This window comes from Notamacropus eugenii, chromosome 3 (assembly GCF_028372415.1).
Source record: "Notamacropus eugenii isolate mMacEug1 chromosome 3, mMacEug1.pri_v2, whole genome shotgun sequence".
In the NCBI taxonomy this organism is placed as follows: Eukaryota; Metazoa; Chordata; class Mammalia; order Diprotodontia; family Macropodidae; genus Notamacropus; species Notamacropus eugenii.
In genome coordinates, this window is record NC_092874.1 from 81406908 (window position 1) to 81433292 (window position 26385).

General features: G+C 35.7%; 1 long non-coding RNA gene across 1 annotated transcript in view; it reads right to left on the reverse strand.

Moving 5' to 3' along the window:
• Nucleotides 1-702: 702 nt before the first annotated feature.
• The window catches only part of LOC140532915 (uncharacterized), a 172753-nt gene continuing 147070 nt past the window's right edge, over nt 703-26385 (reverse strand). The window contains exon 3 of the long non-coding RNA XR_011976738.1: nt 703-1390. This is a non-coding gene — a long non-coding RNA (uncharacterized lncRNA). The remainder of the gene's footprint in view (nt 1391-26385) is intronic.

The following is a 26385-nucleotide window of genomic DNA, read 5'->3' on the forward strand; positions in this document are numbered from 1 at the left end:
AAGATCGGTTAAGAGCTAAAGACAGAATTTCTGCATTTAATTCCTGGCTCTGTTATTTGTTTTTCATATTAACCAAGAAAGTTGATCAGTTTCTCTATTTAACACTTTTCTTCTCTGTAAAATCAGGATTATTAGATTAATTCAATTCAGTATTTTTTTTTAACACCTACCATGTGGCTGGCACTACGAAAGTGCTGGGTATACAAAAAGAGGCAAGAGATAGTAAGTGCCCTCAAGAAGTTTACAATCTAATGGGCTCTCCAAAGAACTTTCCAAGAATTTTAAGATTCTATAATTCTGGAATTTAATCCCCAGGTGATTTCAAACTTGTGTGACAGCAAACTGGAACAGAGTTCTCTTCTATTAAAATATGTATGGGTGTATGCATGCATGTATGAATGTGTATATGTACATATGAACTTTTGATTTCATCAAGGTAGAAAACTCCTCAAATGCCAACTCCCTTGACTGATGCCAATTAGCAAATGTTCATAGCTGACATGTCTTACAGGCAACCCTGCGTCACTGAGAGGTGGTTAGTTATGTAGGGTCATACTGCTATGTGTTAGAGGCAAGACCTAAGTCAGGTCTGCTTGAGTCCACTATTAGGACTTTACTGATTCCCACTACATCACAGGTTTACTTTTACTATTAAATCACCACAATTTTCTTCACAGCTTGGGAAATAATAAGATGACTATATCAGGCTCAAGCTATTTTTAATATATTTTTCAAGATTACTATAATAACAAAAATGACAAAATAATAGTTAAGTAGAAAAACAATGTTCCCAAATTCTGGTTTATTTTTTTCTGTGTGTAAGCCTTCTTGGGAGAGGGAATCACAGATCTGATCCAGGATCATATAAGACAAGAACAAAGAATTCAAGCATCGTCCAAAAAGCCCCCAAATTTGGGAAAACGGGTTAAATCTGAAATAGAATCAAGGCCCCTGACACAATCTGTATCTTGCCTCCTGGTCTTATATTGGGTACTTAGCATCTTCCCTGATAAGGTTATAGAACCAGAGCATGAAATGACTTCAGAGACCACATGTCCAATCCTTTCATTTTCCAGATGGGAAATCCAAGGCACAGAGAAGCAACATAAGCTGCCAGAGGCCACATAGGTAGAAACAAAATTTCAAATGAAGACTTGACTCCTGAGATGGAGTTTGATTTTGTTTTGTTTCCCACCAAATGGTGCTGACTCTCCCCTCTTCAACCATCATTTTTCTGGTTTGAGTCAGCCCTATGGAATTCAGGGCACCTAAAAAAACTCTAGTGCTACATCTGGGAAGCGTTGTGGTTCATGTCTGAGGATTGTGATTGTAAGATCTCTGCCCCTTCACTCCCCAGGATGAATGTCCTCACTCTTCACAAGCACATTTCCTGCACAAGAGAAAGAGAAAGGAATAACCATTTGAGTATCACCTAAGTGTCAGACTCTGTGATAAGTGCTTTACAACTATTATCTCATTTGATCCTCACAGCAATCCTTTTTTGTAGTTGAAGAAAATAAGGCAAATGGAATTTAAATTACTTGCCCAGGGTCACTCAGCTAGCAAGTGCTAGATGGCACTTGGCAAGATGGCAAGATGCATTTTTGGGCAACAAAAAAGTTTTTGCCATGAATGTCCTATCACATTTATTTATTCCTTTACTTCAAAAGGTAGAAGAAATTATTCTTTGCAAAAAAATTTAAAATATATTTGTGTCCTATATATCATATGCATACATATATAGGTATGGGTATACATATATACATGTATATAGGTAGTTATTCATGTGTATACACACATAAGAAATGTGTACATATATACATACATGCATATGTGTGTCTGTGTGTATATATGTATGTATGTATATGTGTATATATACATATGTGTGTATGTATATGTATGTGTGTATATGAAATAGGAATTCTACGCAAAGAGTACTGGAGTGCAAATCAGGAGTTTCAGTACCCTTCTGCCACTAATAAGTTGTGAGACATTGGTTAAGTCACTCAACTGGACCTCTGTTATCTTATCTACAACATAAATGGGCAAACTAAATGATCTTTTGAACAGTTCCTCCACCTCCAATATTCTAGAGGTAGTAAGATACTACATGCAGTATTTTAAAGCTATTTATTCAAAATTGCTATGCAAATGACATTTTGAGAAAAGTAGAATTATGTTTAGGCCAACTTGAATTTCATATCAATTCACATGTCTCCTGCATGATCATTATGGGTTACCTTAGATTGCTTTCTGAAATAAAGGCTGATAAGAAAATTGAAGGCTGGAAAGGAAATCTGAATGTGCCACATAGGCACAGAATGGATTGAGAATTTGACTAGTAGAGAGTAAAACATTGACTATTTGTCCTGGTCTTTGCTTCTGTGCTTCAACTGTATGGCAGAAACAAATCATTTTGTTTCTTCCAAATATTGTGATGGGACAGACCCACATATCTCTGTGGGATTTCTTGGACAGAATGCCACCTGAAATGGGTTTGAGAGTACAAAATTGCCAGTATGAATTAAACAGAGTTATTTGGAGTTACTAAGTCAGAATGAGATGTCTCTGCGAGAGGCCACCTTTGCTGACCAGAAAATACTGATTAAAAATAATAACAATCTTGAAAGCATTGGTCAGAAGTCATATGCTTTTGCTATACGTTCAAAGAGCTTGGTATCAGGACTGAGAATTCTCTTTCTACAAAGGAAATGTCCATTCAACAAAGGGTCAGAGCAATAAGAAGATCCCTTATTATATCTCTAAGTGTCCTAACTTTTCTAAGAGTTGTAACAAAAGCTGGTGTCTGAGTTGGGAGCTCAGAGGTAATACTTTTTCTAAGGACTCCAACCAAGGTGATTGCTTAAAACAAATAAAATCTACAGCCTCATATTCAGAGAAGCATGCCTGGTGACAAATATGCAAATGGTAGAAAACAAGCCTTGGCCCAAGACCAACAGGGAATGATGCCCATCACTGTATGCCTGGTAGAGAGCTCAGGACACATGAGAAAAGCAAGGGGGAGGACTGACAGGAGGAGCATGATCATATCACACCAGGATGTCAGAACCCCAGCAGTACCAGAGACTGGAACTGCCCCCAAACCAAAGTGTTCCTTAAATGTGTGCTCCTCTGGGAGTACACCCCCATCTCATGTGTTCTCAAGGACACAGTGGTACTCTTACAACTGATGGTGTGTACCTGGGTAGAGTGTGTCTCTACAATCCACTAAAGCCTCTACATTTTTTTATTATGGCCCATATAGTTCTATGGGAAAGGTAGCTTGGGAATTCTAGGTGCTTTAGGAGAAGACAGCTAGAAAGTGCCTGGAGAGGGAACCAAGGAGGCAGCAAGTAATATATGTAGTGGCTTTCAAGAGAAAGAGAGTACTATAATGGAAAGAACATTGCATGAGGAGTCAGGAAAAGTGAGTCTGAAGACTGGTTAGACAGTTTTTACCAGTGTCCATTGACAAGTCACCTGACTTCTACAAGTCTGATAAAGACAAATCAGTTTAGAGTCAGAGACTCAGTTTCAGTCTTGGCTCAGTGCTTACTGCATGTGTGAACTTGGCCTAGTAATTTCAACTTTTTGAGACTTTTCTCGTATTTAAAATGAAGAATATGGACTAGAATATGTATACTCATCTTTGTTCTTACAGTGCTAAATAAATGAGTTGTTTTGATAATTTTAGAAGGGTTGTTTTTCTTCCATTCTCAAACAGGATTAATGACATCAGAAGGATGATACCTTGACTTGCAAGTGAATTGGATTTAAGTGAGGCACAGCGTGCAAAGACATCAACCCTACACTTTTCCTCTAGAATCATCAGAGTCCAGTGGCAAGTTAGGTCAACTTTACTGGCAATGGTTCCAGAGGCAGTGGAGGTGAGAGACTGAGAAAGATCTAGGTTGACTAGGGAATCAAGAAAGTATAGAAACAAATTTACATAATATTGGCCCTATACCACTGATATTCATAGGATCATCTATCTCTGACATCAGTCATCTAGTTTAGCTCCTTCATTTTCTAGATGAGGAATTGAGACCCAGAGAGAGGTTACATTGCTTACCCAGAGTCCAAGGTAGTATGCTGCAAACGGAGGATTTGAATCTAAGTCATGTCAGCCCAGAAGCACTGGCCTTTACACTATAGCACATTGTCTCTTTATTTCTTCTCTATCTAAGGGATAATGTATCTGACACTCCCCAGAGATCGGAGTGCAGGGAAAAGCTGGCTTACTATGTATATCCTACTGAAATAATAACTTCACATCAGGATCATTTCTAATTACAGAGGAGGGCAACGCTACCCAATAGTATGTCTGCCTCTCTTTAAAAAACTCTTCTATTAGATTAACACGACCAGCAAAATGCCATGCAAGGTAGACAGAAGCCAAATCCCCTGGAAGCTACTCCCATTAAACTCTTTGTAACTCCAATTCAAATTTAATAATATACATGTAATGAAACTCATAGTCCAATATTTGAAAGCCGTCAGAAAGTACTTACTAAGGTGAAAATTTAAGTGCTATTCTAATTACCAGCCATGCCGGGAGATTAACATACCTCATCAACAAGGATGTTTCTCCAAGTGAGCAGAACTCAGCACCCTCATCCCCCTATTGTTTTGCTGCTACTTTGAGGTTGAGATAGTTGCTGGCTTACATATGGATTAAACAGGCAGGAAAGAGAAGCACTTCAGCATATAATGAATGAATAATGGGAACTACCAGACTGCCTCTGCAGCCATATGTAGCCTGGTTTATTTTTTGTTCTTCTTCTGCCCACCCACTAAACTTCACTCTTCCTGTCAAGCTCCACCCTCTCTACTCAGTTTAGAAACAAGAAATAATATTGCATTTCTGGTTTCAAACATGAGATAGGATATCATAACACAAATAGTTGATCACTCCCCATTTTCCATGGGTCTCAGAAGAGTTGGATTGAAAACTGGGAATAAGTCATAAGCTAAATTCAATATCTAGACTGTCTAAGGGTGTCTCAAAGGAATATGTTTACATGATAATATGCTCATTCTGTTTAAAGTTTCTTTTACAATGCAAATATTCTTCACCCTTATCAAAAGGAAAATGCTTTTTACTTTGCTTTTCTCTTCAACAATAATCTTTTCCACTTCCTACCATGGAGGAGTGATCTGTCTCTGTCTCTGTCTCTAAAAGTCAAGCAACCAGATGTCTTTCTCTTCACATCAAACATTTTCTTTAGCTCAAAGAAAAAAAAAATAAAAGAATAAAAACTACAAGGTGAGATTCTACCTGAGCCAAAAAGACAGCCAATCTGGGAAATGAGTGTCTAACTCAAAACTGGTTTAACATCTGCTACTTAATTTTGCATCCTCATTTGCCTCCTAATTTTGTATAGGTACAATGAGAGATGGGACAGCAAAGTGGGGCAGTGGATAGAGTGCCAGACCTGGAGTGAGGAAGATCTGATTTCAAATCCAGCCTCAGACACTTACTAGCTACGTGACCATGGGAAAGTCATTTAACCCTATCTGCCTCAGTTTTTTCATCTGCAAAATAAGCTGGAAAATGAAATGGCAAATCACTCTAGTATTTTTGCCAAGAAAACCTCAAAAAGTTAGACATAATTGAAATAACTAAATAACAGCAGTGAAAGGCAAAGGTAACTTATAAAGTGATTTCATTTCAGTGACTTACAAAGTAATATATTAACGACAGTTATTATGTACCTCAATTTCAAATTGAAATAAGTAGGCTTGTTCAAAATTAGATTTGTTTTAATTTCAAATTTCAAATAAATTAATTTTCCTAAATTTCAATTCAATGCGACTCAAACATTTATTAAACACCTACTGTGTACCAGAAAACTCTTCTAGATTATAAGCTCCTTGAAGGCAGAGAATGCCTTTCTTTTTATTTGTATTTCATTCCCTCTCATTAGCACAGTACCTGGCATACAGTGAGTTCTAAATAAATGTTTATTGGCTCTTGTTTATTGATGGCAGTATCAAGGCAAAAATGAAACTGTGCCTAGGAGCTTTTATTTTATGGGAACTAAGAAACATGTACATTTTAAAGTCAACATGAGGTTATTTGTCGAAAGATGAGCACAAAAAGCTGAGGTTATCACATAGGAAATAAAATATGAGTGGATTATTGAAGAAAGCTAACACTCAAGAAACTCAGTTAAAAAAAGAATGTATTCTGGGCATGAAGGTAACGGCTGATTGCCAAGGTGAGTGAGCAGCTAATACAAATGAAGAATAAAAATTAGATATCACTTTAAGGTGCATAAATCACTTTAGATATAGCATCTCACTTCATCCTTATATTCCAATTAATTTCCCATTCCAATTTTGCTATAATATAGATTACCTTAAGGAAAAAAGATGAAATATTTCAAAAAGTATTTGGAACCAGATTATGAAGCGCCTTACATATCAGGCTTGGCATGCTCTTTATCCTAGAAGCCATAGTAAGTTGATGGGATAGGAATTACACAGTCCCTAAAGGAAAATTATTTTATTAAGTAGACAGAAGACAAATTAGTGAAGAGAGAAAGTGGAAGCAAGGAGCCCAATTTGGGGATAATGACAATAATACAGAAGAGAGGTCATAAGGGCCTGACATATGGGGAATGACATGAGAGCAGACAGAATTAGACAGGTTTTGTGACAGTATAATCAGAAAAATAGAACAATTAATGTGTTTCAGGCAGAGGTGACAGGGAGAAAGAAGGGTAAAAGAGAATTGTATGGTTGCAAATCTGTGAAAATTAAGATGATGGTCTCCTGAAAATAATAAAAGAAGTTGGTTGAAGGGGGTAGATTTAGTGATATAAAATAAGTTACATTTCAAATATGTTTAGTGCATATGTCAGTGGGTAAAAATGACAAAGTAGATGATGTAGCATTTGCAGTTCAGAAAAGAAATTATAGTACTAGGTAGATTTAGAACTCATGATCACTGAACTTATGGGAATGGTTAAGGGCAACCAAAAGGTAGAGGTAAAGAGAGGGAGAAGAAGGGCTAGGAAAGTAGCTTGAGGGAGACTCATGTTTAATGGGTAGAAGATACATGATGAACCCTGTGAGGAATCAAAGAAGAAAGTCAAGTCAGTAGGGAAACTAGAAGAGAAGAATGACATGAAAGCCAAGGGGAAGAAAGTATTTCCAAGAGGAGTTGATGTTTAACAACATTCAAAGTTGCAGAAAGTGGAGGAGGAGGAAGTAAGTGACAATGACTTCAGATTTAACATTTAGGGAACTATGGATAATCTTTCAAAAGGTCTCCAGACAAGAGGTGGGATCAAAATCAGATAGCAAAGAATGGACACATGAATGGGAGGCAAGGAAAAGAAACAAAATATGGAAAGGCTGATAGCAAACTGTATGATATTGGGAATCTTGAAAAAAATATACTTTTTGATTGACTAGAACACAGCCAAATAAAATAAAGTGAAATTGAATAGGCATAAATTATCTCCATTTAGCAAGGTTCTATAACATATGGAAGTATCAGGAAGTAAGGAAACAGCAATCCAGAAAAAGAGTATATCAAATGTACCAAGAAGAGGGAGGAAGCTGTGAAATCAAAGCCAGACAATTCCAATAAAGATTAGGCTCAAGAAACCATTACCATCTCCACTGCAGGAGTAGAAGAACTGCAATTGGTTAAAAGAAGGATTAGGCAAAAATATATGCTAAGGGAGACAGAGCCAAGATGGTGGCATAAAGACAGGGATTCATCTGAGCTTTCCCCAAAACCCCTCCAAATACCTTTTAAAAATGATTATAAATATATTCTAGAGCAGTAGAACCCACACAAAGATGGAGTGAAAAAAAATCACAGCCAAAGACATCTTGGAATTTCAGCAGGAAAGGTATGTTGCACCAAGGTGAGAGGAGTACAGTCTAGTCTAGGCCATACCAGTGCAGACCTAGCTGTAGTAAACCAGGAGCAGGCCTTGTTGCAGTGGCAACAGCTTCTTCTGGAGTTCTCCACCCACAGATAGCAAGGATGTCAAACAACTGATCAGAAGGAGATTAGAGAGGTCTCTTAGCTAGCACTGAGGCAGCACTCTGTTGCTTTGTCCATACTCAGATGTGGGTTGCAGGAGAAGCACTAGCATAGCAGAGCTTGTGACCACAGCAGAAGTGAGACCCTCTTCAAGTTTCAAGGACAGAAAAGAGGGCATGTGGTCCCTCACAGACCAGAGCACAGGCCAGGAGAGTAGTAAACACACATCTCCTTAGGTCATAATGCCTTGGAAAAAATGAAAGCTTACAAGTCCTTAGAAATAGCTCTAAAAACAGTTGCACAAAACCCCTGACACTCGGGACAGTGCACCCTCCACACTGGAAGGAGAGCCCAACTTTAACAAGAGTTAAAAGTCAATGAATAATCTGGGAAAATGAGCAAACAATAGGGAAAATCTCTGACTATAGAAAGTTACTATATTGACAAGGAAGATCAAAACACATGCTCAAAAGAAGACAACAAAGTCAAAGTTCTTACATCCAAAGCCTCCAAGAAAAATATGAATTGGTCTCAGGCCATGGAAAACCTCAAAAAGAAAGCTGAAATCAAGTAAGAGAGGAAAATGGAAGAGAAATGAGAGAGATGTAAGAAAATCATGAAAAATAATTCAACAGCTAGGTAAAGGAGGCACAAAAAATATTGAAGAAAAAATAGCACCTTAAAAAAACAAAGTAGACCAAATGATAAAAGAGTCAAAAAGCCAACAAGAAAAGATTGCCTTAAAAAGCAGAACCAGCCAAATGGAAAAGAAGATCCAAAAACTCACTAAAGAAAACAATTGCTTAAAAAAAAAAAAATTAGAATGGAAGCAATGAAAATAAATGACTGAGAAATCGAAAAACAGTAAAACAAAAGTAACAGAATGAAAAAATAGAAGACAATGTTTCTCATTGGAAAAACAACTAACCTGAAAAAGATTCAGGAGAGATAATTGTAAAATTATTGGACTACATGAAAGCCATGATCAAAAAAAGAACCAAGATATTATCTTTCAAAAAATTGTCAATGTGGGAGTTTACCTGCCCAGACAAACCTGAGAACCACATGAACACATTTATAAAACATTTTTCACACAAATAAATTCAGATCTAAATAACTGGAACAATATTAGTTGCCCATGGGTAGGCTGAGCTGATATAATAATAATGACAATTCTACCTAAATTAATTTACTTATTAGGTGCCCCAGAACCAAACTACCAAAAAATATATTTAGAGCTAGAAAAATAATAAGAAAATTCATATGCAAGAACAAAAGGTGAAGAGTACCAAGGGAATTGATGAAAAGAAATAAAGGAAGGATGGTCTAGCTATACCAGATCTAAAACAGTATTACAAAGAAGCAATCATTGGTACGAGCTAAGAAATAGAACAGTGGATCTGTGGAATAGGTTAAGTATACATGACACAATAGCCAATGACTACAGTAATCTACTATTTGTTAAATCTAAAGACTCCAGCTTCTTGGATAATTACTCACTGTTTAACAAAAACTGTTGGAAAAACTGGAAAATAGTATGGCAGAAACTAGGCATAGAACAAGATGTTACACTGTATACCAAAATAAGATCAAAATGGGTTCATGATTTAGACTTAAAGGATGGCATTATAAGCAAATTAAGAGAGCAAATAATAATTCACTCTCAAATCTATGGAGAATGGAAGAATTTGTGATCAAACAAGAGATAGAGAATATTATGAAATGCAAAATGGATAATTCTGATTTCATTAAACTGAAAAGTTTTGTTCAAATCTAATGCAACCAAGATTAGAAGGGAAATAGAAAGCTGGGAAACAGTTTTTTTTACAGCCAATATCTCTGATAAAGGTCTCACTTCTAAAATATATAGATAACTGAGTCACATTTATAAGAATACAAGTCATTCTCTAAGTGATGAATGTCAAAGGATATGAAGAGATGGTTTTAGACGAAGAAATTAAAGCTATCTATGTGCATATGAAATGCTCTAAATTACTAGAAAATGAAAATTAAATAACCGAATTATGACATCACAGCCATCAGATTGGCTAATATGACAAAACAGGAAAATAATAAATGTTGGAGAAGATGTGGGAAAATTAAAACAGTAATGCAATGTTGGTGGAGTTATGAACTGATCCAAGCATTCTGGAAAACAATTTGGACCTACACCCAAAAGGACTATAAAACTGTGTGCATACCCTTTGATCCAGGAATACCACTACTAGATTTATATTCCAAAGAGATCATAAAAATGGGAAAAGGACCCGCATGTTCAAAAATATTTTTTTGTGGTGGCCAAGAATTTGGAAATGAAGTGATGCCCATCCATTGGGAAGTGGCTGAACAAGTTGTGTTTTGTGAATGTAATGGAATACTATTATTCTGTAAGAAATGATGAGCAGGGGGATTTAAAAAAAAACATGGAAAGACTAACATGAATTGATGATGAGTGAAGTAAAAAGAACCAAGAAAACTTTGTACATAGAAACAGCAACACTATGTAATGACCATCTTTGATAGATTTAGTCCTTCTCATCAAAACACTGATTCAAGACAATTCCCAAAGACTCCTGATGGAAAATTCTAACCACATCCAGAGAAAGACCTATGGGGTCAGAATACAGATTGAAGCATACTATTATCAGATTTTTTTCTTTCTCACTTTTTGTCCTTTTGTTCTGATTCTTTCTTTACAACATGACAAATAAGGAAATATGCTTAATATGATTGTATATGTATAACCTATATCAGATTGCTTGCTGTCTTGGAGAAGGGGGAGGGAAGGAAGTGAAGGGAAAAAAATTGGAACTCAATCTTACAAAAATGAATATTGAAAACTATCTTTATATATAATTTGAAAAAAATACTATTAAGAGTGCCTAATACAAAGCTATGTACCTCAATACATAAATGCTGATTGATGTGAAAGTACTTCATATGTCTTTATCTGAACAAGAACAATTTTGTTTTACATGTCATCTGTATGGTTCAGTGAAGAACCTGAGTAGTTTTATTTAATTGTGTACTTCAGTGATATGAATCTCAAATAAAACAGTGCTACTAAACCATGTGCTATTATGCTAACATGGAAAACCAAATATTAACATTATCTATGTTTGTATTTTTATTTTGTTTGTATTTTTATGTGTTAAATAATTCTGAATTATTTTTTAATCTAGTCCAGGCTGTACTCCAGAACCTTGAAACCCCTGACCCCATGTTCAAAATCAACCTCTGGAACTGATTCATTGTAACTAAAAGAGTAAAATCTACATATTAAAATGTTTATGTTTTGTTTTCATATTACAAACATGTAAATTAACATATTATCCCTACTTTGTGAGAGATCTCTTGTAAGAAGGCAAAAGACTTAAGTAATACAAAAAAATACTGACCTCTTTTTTTTACTCCTAATTTTTAAAATTTTTATGTTTTGTTTTTATATTACAAAAATGAATGAGCAAATGCTAAAAGAAATATATAAATTAAGACTAGAGAATAAATCTCAATACATATTTATTAAGCAATGACCAAGTCCAAGTTTCTAAGTTATGTGCTGAGGACACAGATAAAACACAAAATGAAACTATTGCTCCTATGAAGGAATTTGCTGGAGGGATACAAAATGGACAGAAGTAAAAACAAATTGTACACAGTGGGGAGAGACAGAAAGAAAATGAGAGAGAAGAGATAAGATGCAAAGGGAAGGAGAAAGATAAAAGGAGAGAGAAGGAGGGAGAAAATGAGAGAAGAAGGAGCAGCAGCAACTAGGGAACAGCATTTTAGGTCTCACATAGAAGGTGGCACTTTGGCTGTACTTTAAGTTGAAATGGCAGCTTGAGCAAATGCTCAAAGGCAATCTTACCAAAACATTCTTGAACAAGTGTATCCCCTATTACATGTCCAAATTTGCAGATGACTCAGCAGGAAGGGATACCCAATGGTTTGGATAAGAGAATCATGACTCAAAAAAAATCTTAGCAAACTAGAGCACTCATTTTTAACATTTGTTAACTGAATTAAAAGTCTTTCCTTCCTTCAAGATGTTGGGGAATTACTATTTTCCTGAGAAAGCTACATGTAGATTTGGCTACAATAATTTAGAATACATTATTTTATTACAATTGAGTCGGCCAGTCAGATAAACTCCTTCTGATAAGGTAAATGTAACCTTTTGGGAAACAGAATCAGTGGTTGCCAGGAAATGCAGTGTGGGCTCACAAAGAAACTCTAATCATATCTTCAGTCTCATTAGTAATGAATGTCATTATTAGTTCAAATAATCCAGAATCTGCATTCAAATATCTCCTAGGCTTCTCATTTCTTCTCTACTTGTTGACAGTTCAAGTATATACGCAGGATTTTATTTGGTACTTAACATGAATAGTAGATTCTTGTCCAGAGCTCCTGATTGTTCTTCCTTTCTAAAAGCAAAGTCAAAAACAGTAACCATTCCATTGCCCAATGCAGGAAAAAAACAATATTTTTTGTGAAAGAAAAACAATATTTGTGTGGGGTCCCTTCACAGGCTTATGAAGTCATTTAGCAAGTTTTTGCAGAGGACAGCATGCTGAGACAACAAATCCCCTGAATGCACACTTCTCTTGTAAAATATCCTTTGGATACCAACAGTATAATCCCAGGAATAAGATTTTCCATATTTATCTGTCTCTGCTAAACTAATATTTTAGGAGGGAGGGAGGGTGTCAAATGTTTTCCCACTGATAAAACATTCCCAAGCTGTTGTTATCCCTATACCCAAACCAATGGTAACATTCAATTTAATTCAACAGTTAGCAGTTACTATAAGGCACTGTGTTATATTCTGGGGTTATAGACTAAATAGAAAGAAAAGAAAAGAAAAAGAAAGAAAGATGCCCTCATGTTCCTTGCCCTCAAGGAATTTACTTTCAGGATGAAATGGATGTGCTACTTATGGATGATTAAAACAACTCATATGCACAGTCACACAAAAAAGTAACTGAAGAAGGAAGAACTAACATTCTGGGTGGGGACAATCAGGAAAAGGCTCTGCAGGAAGTGCTAGAAGATGTGCACTCTGGAGTTGAGTGTTGGTCACATATCTTTTATGGTAGCTGAAGTGCAGAGCAGTCACAAGGAGTTGGAGTTGGGTGGTGAATCACAATGGGAGCTTGCCTCAGTTAAATTTACTTGAGTTGTTCTCAATGAATATCCTTTTAGAATACCTTCTCATATGTTCAAGCAAATATCGTTTAGATTGTTTTTTTTACTCTTAATATATTTTCAGTTTTCAACATTCACTTCCACAAGATGTCAAATTCCAAATTTTCTCCCCATTTCTCCCCTCCCCCCACTCAGGGACAGTGTGCATTCCAACCACCCCTTGTCCCAATCTGCCCTCTCTGCTCCCAGCCCCCTCCCCTCTATTTTCCTGTAGAGCAAGATAGATTTCTATACCCCACTGCCTGTACACATTACTTCCTAGTTGCATGCAAAAACAGTTTTTGACATTCATTTTGAGAGCTTTAAGTTCCACATTCTCTTCCTTCCTCCCTCCCTCCCCACCCATCCTCATTAAGAAAGCAAGCAATTTGATGTAGGTCATACATGTGTAGCCATGCAAAACACTTCCATAAGTCATGTTGCAAAAATTTATTCCATTCTTTCCCTTAACCTGTGCCCCCACAATAGTGTTTGCTTCTGATTACCCTTTCCTATCTCTTTCCTATCCCCCTCCCCTCTGCCTTCCTGCAGTATAAGATAGATTTCCATACCCAAGTGAGTGTGTGTTGTTATTCCCTCCTTATATATGTGTGTACATATATATATAGATAGATACATATACATATATGCATACATATATATACATATATATGTGTGTGTGTATGTGTATATATATTGTTCCCTCTAATTACCCTAATACTGAGAAAGGTCTCCTGAGTTACAAATATCATCTTTCTCTGTAGTAGTGTAAACAGTTCAACTTTAATGAGTCCTTTATGGCTTCTCTTTTCTGCTCACCTTTTCATGTTTCTCTCATTCCTTGTATTTGAAAGCCAAGTTTTCTATTTAGCTCTGGTCGTTTCAACAATAATGCTTGAAAGTCCTCTGTTTCAGTGAAATTCCATTTTTTCCCCTGAAATGTTATATTCAGTTTTGCTGGGAAGGTGATATTTGGTTTTAATCCTAATTCCTTTGACCTCTAGAATATCATATCCCAAGTTCTCCAATTCTTTAATGTAGAAGCTGTTTGATCTTGTGTTATCCTGATTGTATTTCCACAATATATGAATTCTTTCTTTCTGGCTGCTTATAATATTTTCTCCTTGACCTGGGAACTCTGGAATTTGGTTACAATATTCCAAGGACTTTTCCTTTTGGGATCTCTTTCAGGAAGTGATCAGTGGATTCTTCCCAATTCTACTTTTACCTCTGGTTCTGGAATATCAGGGCAGTTTTCCTCAATAATTTCTTTTTTTAATTTTTTTTTGTTTTTTATTAATTTATTTGTTTTCAGTTTTCAACTTCTATATGTTTTAAATTATCTCTCCCTCAATCCCCTTTCCCTCCAAGAAGACAGCATGCAAACTTATGAGTTCTACAACACATTCTTATTAAACACATTTTCACATTAGTAATGTTGCATAGAAGAATTAAAACAAATGTGAGAAATCATAAAAACAACAAAACATAATATAACAAAGGAATATACATTTTTTTAGGAGCACAAGGCACCCACACAAAAACTGATCATGTAATAGGGCACAAAACCCTCAAAATCATATGTAAAAAGGCAGAAATACTAAATGTATTCTTTTCAGATCATAATGCAATAAAAAAAAACATTCAACAAAGGGTAGTTGAGAAACAGATTAAAAGTCCATTAGAAACTAAATAATCTGATCCTAAAAAATAAGTGGATCAAAGAACAAATCATAGAAACAATGAATAATTTTACTAAAGAGAATGACAACAATGCAATAACATATAGAATTTTTTTTTTAGGATGCCACCAAAGCAGTACTTAGAGGAAAATTTATTTCCCTAAATTCTTACATCAACAAAATAAAAAAAGAACAGGTCAATGTATTGGGCATTCAATGAAAAGAAAACTAGAAAAAGAACAAATTAAAGATCTCCAATTGAGCACCAAACTGGAAATCCTGAAAGTCAAAGGTGAGATTAATAAGAATTAAAAAAACTACTAAGCTAAGAAATAAATCTAGGAGCTAGTTTTATGAAAAGAAACAAATACAATAGATCAATCACTAGTAAATTTAATTTTTAAAAAAGGAAGAAGAAAACCAAATATCCAATATCAAAAATAAAATGGTGAAACCACCAATGAAGAAGAAATTAAAATAATCATTAGGAAATATTTTGCCCAAGTATATGCCAATAAATTTGACAATCTGAGTGAAATGGATAAATATTTACAAAAATATAAATGATCAGGAAATAGAATGCCTAAATAAAATCATCTTAGAAAAAGAAATTGAACAAGCCATTTTATTGAATTCTATAGGAAAAAAAACCCAGGGCCAGATGGGTTCATAAATAAATTCTACTAAAATTTTAAAGAACCATTAATTCCACTACTGTATAACCTATCTGGGGAAAAAATAATCAGGCTACTACAAAACTGCTTTTATGACACAACTATGATGCTTATAACTAAACCAGGAACAGTTGAAAGAGAGAAGGGAAACTATGGATCAATTTCCCTAATGAATATCAATGAAAATTTTTGAACAAAATACTACCAAAGGGATTACAAGACTATATAACAAGGATTATGATGACCAGGTGGGATTTCTATATTAAGGCACGATTGGTTTGGTATTAGGAAAAGTAATAATATAATTGATCATATCAGTAATAAAATGAACAGAAATAATATGATTATCTTATGGATTCTGAAAAATCTTTCGACAAATATAGCACCCATTCCCACTGAAAAACTACAGAGGATAGGGATAAAGGGAGTATTTCTTTAAGTGATAAGCAGAATCTATCTAAAACCATCAACAAGCATTATTTATAATGGGAATAAACTAGAAGCCTTCCCAATAATATCAGGGATGAAGCAAGGATGCCCCTTATCACCACTGTTATTCAAGGTAGTACAAGAAATGGTAGCTATAGCAATAAGAGAAGAAAAAAATAGAAAGAATTAGAATAGGCAATGAGGAAACAAAACTATTGCTCTTTGCAGATGATATAATGTTAGAGAACCCTAGAGCATGAACTAAAACTTCCTTGAAATAATTAACTTAAGCAAAGTTTCTGGATATAAGATAAACACACATAAATCACCAACATTTCTTTATATTATCAATAAAGTTCAGCAGCAAGAGGTAGAAAAATTGAATTTAAAATAATTGTAAACAATATAAAATTCTTAGGATTCTACCTGCCAAGACAAACCCAGGAACTGCATGAACATAATTATAAAACATTTTTCAAACAAATAAAGTCAGATATAAACAATTTGAAAACTATCAATTGCTCATGGGTAGGCTCAGTTAATATAAAAATGACAATTTTGCCTAAACTGATTTACTTATTCAATATCATACCAATCAAACTACCAAATAATTATTTGATAGAGCTAGAAAAAATAACAGGAAAATTAATCTGGAAGAACAAAAGGTCAAGAATACCAAGGAAATTAATGGAAAAAAATACAAATGAAGGTGGTCTAGCAATACCACATCTCAAACTATACTAAGAAACAGTAATCATCAAAACCATCTGGCACTGGTTAAGAAATAGAATGGTGCATCAGTAGAATAGATTAGGTACACAAGACACAGCAGTCAATGACAAGAGTAACCTAGAGTTTGATAAACTCCAAGACCCCAGCCTTCGGGATAAGGACTCACTACTTGACAATAGCTACTGAGAAACCTGAAAAACAATCAGACACAAAGTAGGTATAAACAAACATCTCACACCAGGTACCATGATAAGGTCAAAATAGATGCATGTTTTAGATATAAATGGTGATACCATAAGCAAATTAGAAGAGCAAGGAATAGTCTAGTGTCAGATTTATGGGAAGGGGAAGAATTCCTGACCAAACAAGAAACAGATAGCATTATAAAATGCAGAATAGATAATACTGATTATATTAAATTTAAAAGATTTTTTAGGAATAAAACCAGTGAATTCAAGATTAGAAGGAAAGCAGAAAGCTAGAAAAGAATCTCTGATAAAGGCTTCATTTCTCAACTATATAGAGAACAAAGTCAAATTTATAAGAATGCAAGTCACTCCCCAACTGATAAATGGTCAAAGGGTACGAACAGGCAGTTTTCAAATGAAGAAACCAAAACTATCTATAGATATATGAAGAAGTGCTTTAAATCACTTTTGATTACACAAATGCATATTAAAATAACTCTGATATATACTACCTCACATTTATTGGATTGTCAAATGTGACAAAAAAGGGAAATGATAAATATTGGAGAGGATGTGGGAAAATTGGGATAGAGACGCATTGTTAATGAAGATGTGAACTGATCCAACCACTCTGGAGAGCATTTTGCAACTGCCCAAGGGCATATAAACCTGAATAATACCCTTTGATCCAGCAATACCCCTGCTAGGTCTGTATCACAAAGAGATCATTAAAAAAAAAGGAAAAAGGATATAGATGTGTAAAAATATTTGTAGTAACACTTTTCATGTTGGTAAAATGTTGGAAATATTGATACCCATCAACTGGAAAATGACTGAACCAGCTGTGGTCTATGAATGTAATGGAATACTTTTGTGCAATAAGAAACGATGAACAGGTACATTTTGGAAAATTCTGAAAAGACCTGTATGAACTGATGCAAAGTGAAATAAGCAGGACCAGGAAAACATCGTACGCAGTGTCAGCAACACTATGTGATGATCAACTACTACTGACTCCGTCCTTCTCAGCAACGCAATGATCCAAAACAAGTACAAAGGACTCACAAAGGAAAGTGTTATCCATGTCCAGACAGTGAACTGATGGACTCTGAAAGCTGATCAAAACATAATTTTTTCATTACTTTATTATTTCTCACATTTTTCTTTCCTTTGGATCTGTTTGTTTTTTCATAACTGTAAAACAGAATTTTTTTTTACATGATAGCACATGTATAAACTATATTAAACTGCCTACCATTTTCAGAAGAGGGGAGGGAAAGGAGAAAGGGAGAAAAATATGGCACTTGAAATGTTGTAACAATTAATGCTAAAAGTTTGTTTAACATTTAAATGAGGAAAAATAAAATACTATAAGACTTTAAAAATGTGATCAAATTTCATAGAATCAAAGAATTTAAAAAAATGATAATGGGTTTAGCAGCATCTCTCCCAAGTCATGCATTTTGTTGATAGAAAGGAGACATTTTTAAGGTAAAATGATGTGGTCATGGTGACATGACATGTTTTTGACATTGATTAGACTTTCCTCTTAAAAAAGAGAATAACATCTATATTTATGCAGACAATATTATTGAAGACTTAATATTAATGTCAAATAGAGGTTTGTGTACTTTATCAATTTTTAGGAGCAACAAACCTACAATGAAAAAAAAAGATGTCCTACTGAGTTTAAATTGTCCTAAAGAAGGTATGCCATAGAATATACTGAGTTGTCATTCCTAATGGGGTGGGAGAAAGTATAGCTTACCCTGAACCTCTACCCTGGCTTACTTGTAGCCCTAACCAAATGGCTTCATCAAACCTGATCACTACTTTGGGCTACCTTTTGGTGTTTGCTCTTTAATGATCTTAGACAAATAGGGACCTATCAAAAACGACAGACATGCTCAGGCTTTGAGGCACCCTTTTAAGTTCAAGAAGTACAGAGATTCTAGGTGCCCATAAGTTTGTAGCTGAATGGTGGCAGAACAGAAGACTATTCTAATTCTCTTAAAATGCGGGTCTAATTATATTGTCCCTCTGGTCAATAAACTATAGTGGTTCTCTATAACTTCCATTATCAAATATAAAGTCTTCAGTTTGTCCCTTTATAAAACATGACCTCTTCCTACCTATCCAATCTTCTCATACCTTACTCCCTTAATCCAGTGACACTGGCCTCCTTCTTGTTCCTTTAACATGAAATTTTAATTCCAGGATGAGAATTGTTACTAGAGTTCCTCTTCTAGACTATCTCTACCTCTTGGCTTTCCTGGTCTAAACTAAAATTTCACCTTATGCAGCAAATCTTTCCCAATTTTCCTTAAACTTCATTTCCTCTCTGTAATTATTCCCAATTTATCATATATATATAGATAGATAGATAGATAGATAGATAGATAGATAGATAGATAGATAGATAGATAGATAGATAGATATAGATATATAGATATAGATATAGATATTGCATTTATACATAGTGAGCAGGGGCTGGTTTCTGTTCTTGCTGTTTGTTTGTGTTATTGTATGTTTTTGGTCTTTCTTTATATCTTCAGTATGTATCCTGACACATAGTAGGCACTTGGTAAAAGCTTGATGACTAAATTGACTGACTGCTGGAAGGGATAACATCCCCCTGGAAGAAGAATGACCCTAATGCTTTCCATTTTCTCAGCAGACATATACAGGAGTTGTTAGGATAATAAAGAGTTGAGGTGGCATGTAAAATGATCACTAGTTCTGCAAACTGCTTTATGTTCTAATGAGGCTAACATATGAACATTCCATCAGATTCCAAAAGTAGTTGTAATTTAAGCAACTGAATCTTGTTTTAAAACACTGTTATTGTTTATTGTGAGTCTTATGTTTAGTGTTTCTTTGGGGTATAGGAATAAATTAGTTGTCTCGTATGTAATTCATATCATACTTTAAGCATACCCTCTTTATTCACCTCTTTTCAGAAAAACCTAGATGCGACCTTTGGCCTAATCTCTAAGTAAATTTGTCCCCAAGACTCCAGAATCATATTTAAAGTACATCCTCTGATCATCAATACCTGTTTTGTTTACTCTCTGTAGAGTTCCAAACATCCTACATATCTCTCTCACACACACTTGCATGCATGTGTGTATGTATGTATACATACACATATATGCATATATATGCATCATATATATCATAGCATAAATGCCTGAGTATGGCACTCCTTGGATTAATATTTATAAGCTATCATCTATGCCTCAAAGAGTTTGTAAACATTATCTGATGGCCATTTCTGTGGTGAGGTGCCTTAACTCTACGTACATAGCAAGGTTCATACTGGATCCTGGATGCAGACAGAGCAAGACAAGGCATAACATGAAAGACCCTTTCATCTCAAAAGTTCCCTAAGTATAGCTTTACTAAGTCAGAGAATATATGTAATCTAAACTGGCACTGCTTAAATGAAATGACTTTAAAATGAGGAAGGCTGACCTTCATTAAATGGGAATACTCACTTTCTGTTAATAATCCAATTTCAAAGAAAATAATGGAGACTTGAAATGAAACCGAAAAGACAACAACTGGAATGCTAACACTGTTTATGTGCATTTACATTTCTAATAGTTCAATTAAGTAGATCCATGTCTTTCATCTCATTTAGACAGTTATTTTGAGATTGAAAAAAAAAAAGGAATGTGTGTGAAGAACTCAGAAAGATTATTTAAGTTTTTTTTAGAACACTGATAATGTGATTTTGATGAGTATGAATGAATTAGAAATACATACAGATGAGAAACAAAAGGGTTTTAGATGAAAAGGGGGGAAAGACTTTTTCAGATATGAAATATGTTCAGGGGGAGGCATGGAGAGTGGGAAATGAAGAAAATAAAAGCCACATGTGAGGAATATAAAGGCCATTTATAGGAAATATTCATTAAATATTGGTTGGTTTATATGGACTAGAAGATTTCAAAGGTATAATTTATTTTTTAGCTACTTAGCATCAAGTTTCACTATGCTCTTTTGCTTCAGGCTAGAAAAAAAGCCACACTAAACCTAAAAGAAATCAGGCTTTAAGAAATTAACCATAGTAATTAACATAGAAATAATTACTCTGGGTACAGTTTTATCACCATGAATTATTGAGCCTGATTCTCTCAGTGCCTGCATTAGTCTTTGGCTATAGGTTAGGCACTTTGTAATGATGAATCATATTCAATAAATTATTATCCTTCTAAATTATATGTTGAGGTATAAAATTGAGAGAAGGGCAAAGGGGAGGGTCTTCATGGTCCAGTGATAATTACAATTCATTTTCATATTGTATGTTATAGTTTATCATTATTAATAATTATTATAACTCAAACTTAGTGTTTTAAAGTTTACAATGTGCTTCTCTCTCTCTTTCTCTCTCTCTCTCTCTCTCACACACACTCACACACACACACACACACACACACACACACACACACACACACACACACACACACACACCATTCCAAACCTAAGTAAAAGTAATACTGTATTACTTGCAGTTCATAAATGAGGTGATTGAAGAGTTCTAGATTTGAAGTCAGAGGCCTTGATTTAAAAATCTCTGCCTTTAATGTGTAAGACCATGAGCAAATTATTTGTCTCTTCTTGTCTACTTTGTTTCCTCATTTATAAAAGGATAGGGTAAGACTTAAATGATTTCTCAAGCTTCTTCCAGTTCTAAATCTAGTATACTAAATAATCTTAACATGCAAGTTACTTGCCCATGTTTACTAAGCTAGTAAGTGGCACAGCCATGAAAGGAAGCTTAAGTTTTCTGGTTTCAAGTCCAGGATTCTTTGAAGTTATTGTCTGAACGTTGGGCTTATTGTTAGGAAATCCTGGTTTCAAATTCCAGTTCTGATGTTTACAAGTTGTGTGACCATGGCAAAATTACTTAACTTCTCAGTTTTCTTATCTAAAAAATGGGAATAAGAGTCCTTTTCCCAAGAGACATTTGTTGCAGGGCTCAAATGACCTAATACATATAGTGTTCTTTGCAAACTTTAAGCTGCTGGTTAGATGTGAGCTATATGTATTAGCTGATCACAATGATGATGTCCTTGACATGGAGCACCAAAATATAAATTAAACATACTGTTTAATTTAATTTGCATTCCTTTTACAAAAGTTGCCCCTGGCATGAATTCTGAAGTACAGACAGGAAAAGTCAGGAATCTTGAAGGTAGCATCTCTCTTCTAAATGTGAATGATGCAATCTACTTTTCATAGTAATATGAAATTTATGAAATTTTTTTTAAAATGCTCTCTACAGTCACCAGATTTTAAAACAACTATGCTATTTTTGTAGGACGCATTGGCACATTGTTGGGGCACAGTAGCATATATACATTAGTATATAACATAACAAAGATCTCTATATATACATTAGTATATAACATTTAACAAAGATCTCTAATTCGCTCCTGATGAGAAGTAAAAGCACATTTAAATATCAAACATCATTAGTCCAAGAGGGAGATTCAATCACCAGACAAAGAAAGAAAGGAGAGACTCCATCCAGCACTATGGAATCATGGCTTAGATTTGCTTGATATTTTTATTTGACCAGGATTGTCATAGGTATATTTATGCCCAAAGTTGAATTGTTTCTTGTCAGAATTATGTCTTTCCACTAAGATCTGTTCAGTCTTTAATTTCATTTTATTTCTGAATTCTAGAGGTAGAAGGAAACCTATTTAGTTCTATTATTTAGAACTATTTAGTTCTATCATCTCATTCTACTAGTGAGAAAAGCTGGAACCCAAAGAGGGTGAAATAATTTTCCTAAGACAAAGTAGGTAGTTAATGGAAGAGTTAGGAGGAGAATATAGGTCTCCGGATCCTGGCCCTGTGCTATTTCAAATGTATCACCCTGCCTCTCTAGACTCCTGTTTTCTACTTCTGGAAATGCTCTCCTTCTACCTAAAGTCAATGATTCGTATTCTGTCATAGCAATTTTCATCATGTTTTCTATGTTTTAATTATTCATGTCAATACTTAGAAGGAAGGGGTTGGGGAACCAAACATTTGTCTACTATATGCCAATAATCTACTGAGTGACTTCCAAATGGTTGGTTGGTTATTTTCCTTTGTTCTAGAAGAAAAGCAAAATGACATCACCAAATATTATCTCATTTAATCATCACAGCAACCCTAAAAATAAGTGCTCTTATTATCTGAATTTTACAGATGAAAAAATGAAGGCAGAGGTATTTCCCCAGGGCCACATGGTCAGTAAGTATCTGAGAATGAATTTAAATTCAGGTCTTCTTAACTCCCTGCCAGTTCTCCATTTAGTTCACCATCCATCTGCCTCTGGCAGATTTGGCACATCTGTAAATTGCTTGCCCCTATGTTTAATCAGTAACTGGAGAAGACTTAAGAAAAAGAAACACTATGTTGGTCAGAATATAAGGTAAAGTAATTCTGGGATATTGAAAACAGAACGCTATTCAATCAATTAATCAATAAATATCTACTAACTCTTCTCTTGTAGGCCAGCTAGGTAGTGCATGCAGAGAACACTGGGCTTGAATCAGGAACGCTCATCCTCTAGCATTCAGATCTAGCCTCTGACACTTCCTTAGCTGTGACCAGGGGCAAGTAAGACACTTAATCCTGTTGGGCAAATGACCAAGAAAAAAATCCCAAATGGGGTCACAAAAAGTCAGATATAACAAACCGCTCAATAACACCAATACAGCCCTTATCTTCTGACAAGCACTATGCCCAGACTTAGATTCAAAGATAAAGAATTACATAGTACTTGTTCTCAAAAAGGTTATATTCATTAACGCAGGGAGATATTTTATACACATACAATAGCTATTCTGAGACATTCATCCCAGCGTCCAGTCTCTCAAATGAGTCAAATCACCCTGAACAAGAGGTCAAAGGGCATGGAAGTAACACTAGCTAATTCTATTATCTTGAAAATGAGTTCCAATGAGATCTCTCCATATGGTACATATAGCACATAAAGTGTTGGCCCCAGTCTCAGGAAGACCTGAGGTCAAATCCAGTCTCAAACACTTGTGAGCTCTGTGCCTCAGTTTTCTCATCTATAAAATAGGGATAATAATACTACCTGCCTCCCAGCGTTGTGAAGATCAAATGAGACAATAAAGCATTTAGGACAGTGTCTGGCATGCAATAAATGTTTTATAAATATTTATCATCATCATCATTACTATTATTATTAGTCAACCTTAATTAGCTTTTAATTTAAAAAATACTAATTTGGTATACTGATACAAAACAAATTGCCCACCCCACAAAAAAACCATATGTGTGACATGCTCCCCTACAGTTACATACAAAATACAGGGGAAAATGTGCTCCAACTTAGAAGGCACATATGGCTAAAGGCTAACGCACAATTCCTGGATACCAGAAGTTCTTTTCTCCCCTGTCTGGCTTCTTCAAGAAGATCCCCTTAATCAGAGTGAAATCCTGTCCAGTATGTCTTCAGCTCCTTATTCAGACTCTGCTGCCAGCCCTTTCTGTCCCAAGGAGGCAAAGTTAGTACACTGAGAGGAAAATGGGAAGGCCGAAATCATCCTGGACCTTGGCTTGAAAGTTTCTTCTCTGACCAAAAACGATGGAGGTGGAATGAGTGACAAGACTCAGCTCTGGTGTCAGTCAAGCCACCTACTACTTCTTGGAGTACTTAGCTGGAAGAAAGCACTTGTTCCAGGCTCTGCAATGACACTGCTTATGAACCAGCTTGAGAATGTATAGACCATCCCTGGAATGTGACCAGGTTTCTTCCTCCTATCAAAAGACTTCTCCCATCCACAGTACAAAGACACTCTAGCTACAAATATTGCTCTCCCCTACTCTATAACTTATATTTAATTGAGTCTTATTCTCACCTCATCAATATATCACAGCATCTTATCACTCTAAGTGGCTTGAAGAGACATTCAAATACATCAATCAACCCATTCTCTTTAAATGTATAGGTTGTCTCAAAAGTCTTAGCACAGCTAAGCCTCATGGTCTCTTCCTCCCAACTGATACCCTTGAATTCACCATGGTCTGGAATAACTCATCTTCCTATAATATTACACCAACTCTAAAACGCATACATCCTCAGTCAATATCTATCGGCTTCTGAGATTCCTTCCTCTCACTTGGAGAGCTTCTCCCAAATTCTCCATTTAAGGAGGGGGCTCAGTACATATCTCTTTTCCTACAAGGCTACATGTCTTTATCATGCCTTCAAACCAGGTATCCTCCTCCCTCCATTTTCAGGTCCTTTTCTATCCATCGTCTTCCCCTTTTAACTTAGCAACTCCTTGAGGTCATAACTATCTTTTCCCTTTCTTTGTATTCCCAGGGCTTAACACAGTGCCTGGCAAACAGCAGGTACTTAATAAATGTTTACTGAATATTTTGAGACTTAGTAATTTTATAAATATTAATGCTACAAACTTAAGCAGATAACACCTGTGCCAGGCCTGGAGGCCTGAGGGCTACCCGAGTCTTCTTACCTCACCTCCCGAGGTCTTCGGTTGGCCAAACCGGATGTTCGTACGAGAGAAAGGACGTTCCAGAGTCGAACAAGGGTTGAGCTTTATTTCAGGGTCTAGTTACAAGTGCAGGGGAATTCTTCCTTAGGAGGGAGCGAAGAATCTCCCAAGGAGGCAAAGATCTTACAATAAGAGATTGGAAGTAGAAGTATAAGCGGGGAGAGAGGGGGAGGGGAGAGAGGAGAGAGGAAAAGCGGAGCCTTCTGTCCTGTCCGCTCCGCGCCCCTCCGCCCAAGAGAACTTTCAGGCTTTCCTGATCCTACTTAAACTCTCCAGCAGCATAGTTTGCATCTGAATACCGTGCTGTTAGATAACAATAGTGTGCCCAGATCCTGGACAATCTCGAGGGCGGGGAGAGCTCTCTCCCATCACGTTTCTCACGGGAAGAGGCGGAAATACACGAGATAGCTCGGTTCACCTCGATTCCCAGTCGTTTCCTGGGGGGTCTCGTGAGAACTCTAAGATTTAGAAGTTCCCACCTTTACCTGCCCAAGACTGTCCACCTGGAATTGAGCTTCCATCCCCAGCACACCTGAAAGGTATTAAGTTAGTAAAATATTGGTGTGTTTCTTATTGAAATTCAATATTACTGTCTGATTTAAAAAAAACGATCCTCAAAGAGGTTCTGATTTGCTATTGTTGTTATTATTGTACAGTTATATCAATTACTCATGAAGCCTTTTGGGGTTTTCTTGGCAAAGATACTGGAGTGGTTTGTCATTTCCTGCTCTAGCTCATTTTACAGATGAGGAAACTGAGGCAAACAGGGTTAAGTGACTTGTCCAAGGATACACAGCTAGTCAGTCTTAGGCTAGATTGGAACTCAGAACTGCCTGGCTTCAGGCCCAGAGCTTTATCTACTATACTACATAGCTACCTCTGACTTGCCATGATCAGGAAGTTATTTAGGGTTGGAGTAAGGGTTAAAATCCATGT